The following is a 5,063-nucleotide window of genomic DNA, read 5'->3' on the forward strand; positions in this document are numbered from 1 at the left end:
GATAATAACAGATAATAACAGATAATTTTTTGAAGTAATCCCGTACTTGTAAAATATAAGAGGGTAAAGATAATTTAAAATTAAAATTGAGAAGTTTCAGCTAAAAAATAACAATTGCTAGAGACCCTTTAGAGTTTTCGCCACTTTATGGTATTTGACCTATTACATGTTCTTAACACCTCTTACAGCAGGATGTAAAGAGAAACTGTAGATTAGACTGTAGAGTCAGAGTGAGTTCATTAAAATCCCAAGTCCACCAGACTCCACCACTGATGAGCTGTTGCATTTTGGGCAGGTTTTAAAAACTTTCCAAATTTCCAGGCCTTCATTTGAAATGCATAAGACAAAATGAGAGCTAATTCACTGGGCTTTTGAGAGGTTCTGGTAAAAAATAATAATCCACTTATAATCATAACAGAAGGCCAAGCATACAGCTAACAATCAATTTTGTTCATAACTATTATGTAATTAGGTAATACTAACAATTTCTGTTTTATCTTCTGTACTCTACAGGTATTACAGCAGGCAGGAAACAGCTGTGTGTATTCTTTTGCTTCTACCAAAAAGAACTAACCTTTTATTTTATCTGAAATAAGCATGTATGGAGGAGAATATGAATCATTTTATAACATCAACAACAAAAACAAATGCATATATTAGAAAAGGAAAGAAAGCTACTGACTGTACTAAACATTTAATAGTACCAAGTTCTAAAGTGGATTTTTAAAATTTTTATTTAATTTTAAAAGAACAACATGTGAGGGAATCAGAGAGTGATAAAATTTTCTGAAGTTACTTTGATAGTAGATTGTACAGAGTTGAAACTCGAGTTTCATACCTTTGTGTTCTTTTTATTGTGTTGCGCTACGCTTCTTTGATTTGGCAAAAGAGCAGTGGAAAAAAAGTTGAATTGGCCATGGATGCTGATACTATATAATTGTAGATGTCTGGCAAATGCCGATCCATAAAAATATAATTTTTAAATGATTTATTGCATGACGAGATGGTGTCGCATAGTTTTTATTCTACATGCCTTTTCTAGTGGCACAATTTATGAATCATGCAATGTCCTTTTATTATCACTATAGGGAATGATGGGAGGGCAAGCAGATTCACACAGCGAGGCTAAAGAGTTGATAAAACAAGTGATATGTGCGATAATAGAGATTAAAAAAAAAAGAAACTCCACCAAGATTTTGAAGACAGAATCAATAAGTTAAAATGGTTTATTTACATAACAAGAGATTTCTATATGTTTTAAACTATCTTAGGCTTCTTTTTAATATGATCAGCTTGGCAATCTTGTCAAAAAAGTATATCACATTTGTAGGTTTAGATTAATAAAATCAAGTATGTTTATAATTTATAAAAGACTAAAAATATTTTTTGTAAGAGACCTTGAATCACATAGACATACTGAACTGCAAGAATCAGAAAGCCAGAATACTGTGGTTTAAACAAATAGTATTTTTTGTCCATAAGTAATCTGAGAGTAGATTTTAGTGGAATTTGGGGGGCACTCAAGCATTAAATTAGACAGGTAGGCTACTACTGTCTCCCCACTTTGTCACCCTAAGCATATTGGTTTTCTCTGCTTGCCTCTCTCCCTGTGGTTCTATGGGCATGTGACTCCTGTGAATGTCACCTATTGTGAAGGCAACAAGAATGGCCAAATCTGGAAAATCTGCCACATCCTTTGTTATTAGGGAAGCATTTTTTTTTTCAAACCAATTCCTCTGCACCAGCATCATTCTGCTTATTATGCAGAGATTGAGACTGGATTAAATAGCTACTATAACATAAAACTTCCCTGGGAAAATAATTATTTGGCTTTCCAGCCACTTTTGTGGAGGAAGTAAAAGAGAGAAGGATGGGAAGCCTTTTGTGTAGTCATTAAGAGGATCTGCCCCGAATGTCTAAAAAAAAATCCTGTTTTGCTCTGATTAAGCTAGTGGTTGACAATCTGAGGCTGAAATTTAAGAGTTGGCATGCACTTAGAGTTTTTTTTCATGGTGGAAATATGTCTGTGCATAAACATTGACGTTATGTTAAATTAGGAAATGCATGAAGTTTCTTTTTAAACACTCATCTCTTTCTGTTTTATATATCTAACTATTCATGGTGTATCCTTCCAAAACACCTTTAACTCATGCACTTACAAAGGCCTAATTAGCAACCTATCCCTTCTTTACTATCTATTTCTGCAGTTTGGGACCTGACTCCTTGAATGCTCTGGCTCTAATAAGTCATTGAGAAAATTATTATTGATGCTCATCATTTTATAGAGCTGGGTTAGCTAGACAATGTAAAAGTTCATTGGTTCTCCATAGCTGGAGGACACTAGAATGAAAACATGCTGATTCAAGGTTGCAATCAATTCAGAAGGAATTTTCACTATTTATACTGGGTCATGAAGAGTATACAGCTCCCTTTTCACTGTAGCTCTCTTACTTTGCATGATGCTTTGCAATGATGGTGTCAGCTCATTTGCTTGTGACATTGAAAGTAAGTATAGATATAGACAAAGACTGGGAGGAAATTTTTGCACACATTTGTTAAACAATTATAAAGATTTATGTTATTGATGCTTGGAATCCATTCGCTATTTGTCTGATGGTCATTATTTTATATATCCTTTCAAGAAAATGTATTAATTGACTCACTGCCATGATTGTAGATGTGATCCCTATTCTGAAAGAGGATAGAATGTTTAAGAAAACAGATAGATTCATCTTGGCTGTCAAAACAAGAGATCATGGAATTAATGATGCTAACCTTTTTATTAACCTGAATACTTTCACGTGGAACCAGTTTGTTCTAGAGGTCAATGTATTATTCTGAAATATCTTCATTCCTCAGCCTCATGTTTTGGCCTCTTCCCTGTGTCTGCCCAGGGAATAAAAGAATAAGGGTAAATACTATCTGGAATTCCTCCTTTGTTATGCAGCTCATCAAATTTGATTAAATGTAGTGCAAGTTTAGGCAACGTAGGCAATGGGAAAGGAGACTTAAAGGTAATATGGGTTCCCCTTGTAAAATAAACAACACAGCAACATTTATTAGGAGACTCCCTTAGTTAATCCATTAACAGCCAGTAAGCTTTCTTTCCGTCTTTCTTTTATCTCCATATGGGCTTTTAAGTGAGGAACACTAATAGAATTTCATATATATATTTAATTTTTTCTACTTTCTCTCTCTTTTCTCCCTTTCTCCTTTACTTCTTCCTTTTCTTTTTTTGCTGCTTCCTTCCTCCCCTTACTTCCTTTCCTCCCTCCTTCCTTGCTCTCTGAAATTTTAAAAATTCTTCCTTCACAGGTAACAATCATTTTAATAGCCAAAGTCTAAAAGTAGAGCATACATTATAATACAGCTCTGTAATAGGGACTCCCATCAATCCTTTAAAGCTTTTTCCCTTTTTCCAGTAATTACAGCGTTTAAAATATGATGTTTTACACTAAACTGAATTTTTAAAATTTTCTTTATAGTGGTTTCAGTATAGGAGGATATAACTTAAAGTAGGTATTGAAAAGTCACCTTAGCCTGCGACATTAATGGTGGAAACATTTATTATTTGTTTAGTCAGCATCATCAACAAAATTGCTAAGTGGATAAGAGTTGCCCCTCATATCCTCACAATGTAAGACTGTAATCATTCTCCACTTTCTAACATTGACCACACATAGCACATGTTGTTTGACTATTATTCTTATTAAAAGATAAATAAGGGAAGCTATGTTTTATTCTTATAGAAATTAGAATATTTTACTCAAAAGCCTAGTAGTAATGTTGACATTTCAGGTATCGGGGAAGGATAATTCACGAAAAGGATTTCTACTCTTCAGAAACTAAAAATAAAAACAAATAAAAAAATTCCTAATTAGCAACAAAATTTTTTTTAAAAAAATGAGAATAAGGAAAATCTCCAGGTACAAGCATGAGAAACACTAGTATCTGAAGTATTGACGGAGAAAGAGAATCTCATAGGTAAATATCTAAAAGCAGATTAATAGGAAGTTAGGAAGTCAACAAGGAAAGAGAAGAGTGTGAAGCTCAGGAATAAGAAAGTTACTGAAGAAAAAATCTAAGGGGAAAAAAATGAAGCAGAAAGTGCAGTCATTTAAAAGGCCACTGTAATGACTTTAGCAACACACATTTAGTTTCCCTTGAGTTGGAGTGAAAAAAAATGATAGAAAAAATATGAATAGAAAATGAGAAGGAAGGCATTTTCAGAGAACTTGGCTATCAAAAGAGATGAACAATATGAAAGAAGCTGAGTGGGGGTGTGGAGTGGAACACAGCGTCTCTTTTAGTTATTCCCCAGATGGGATTTGAGCAGTTTACAAGCTGAAGGAACCAGTAGGGATATAAGTTGAATATATATATATATATATATACACACACACACACAGAGAGAGAGAGGGAGAGAGAGAGAAAGAGAGAGAGAGAGAAATGACATCACCAAGATGACAAAATGAGAAGTCTCCGGCTCCAATTCCCCTGCAGAAAGTTCAACTAGCAACTATCCACAGACTAGAACATCTTTTTAAAACCCCAGCACTTGGAAAAAAGCCTGATATACTCATGCGGTCTGTAGAACTAGATGGAATCTGAATTAGAATGCTCAAAAGAACAATCTTACTCCAACTGCACCATTTCCCCATCCCACAAGTTGGCAGAACACCAGATGGAGAGGATTTTTCTCTACCACAGTTTCTATGAGGAGAAAAAGAGGACGAGAGGCTGTAATTTCCTGTCCCTAGCATTTCAAAATGTTTCCAAGGAAGCCCACTCTAGTCTCACCTCAACCAGATAGGGAGACTCCTACTTCCTACATATTTCAGAGAAGCAATGAAACTAGCCTGGCTTGACCCAGAGACTTTCATTTTTTTTCAGCCATTAGGCTTTCCCAATGACTGCTCAGGAAGAGAGATTTCCACTCTCATGCATCTTGAACAAGGATGTGGGCTAGAGTGGCTTGACCCAAGAAGTCAAGCAGTAGTTCTACTCAGCCAAAAAGCCTCCTCTATAACCCTGCCTAGGGAGTGATACTCCCACCTCCACAC

The sequence above is a fragment of the Pongo abelii genome, chromosome 15, assembly GCF_028885655.2.
Source record: "Pongo abelii isolate AG06213 chromosome 15, NHGRI_mPonAbe1-v2.0_pri, whole genome shotgun sequence".
Taxonomy (NCBI): Eukaryota; Metazoa; Chordata; class Mammalia; order Primates; family Hominidae; genus Pongo; species Pongo abelii.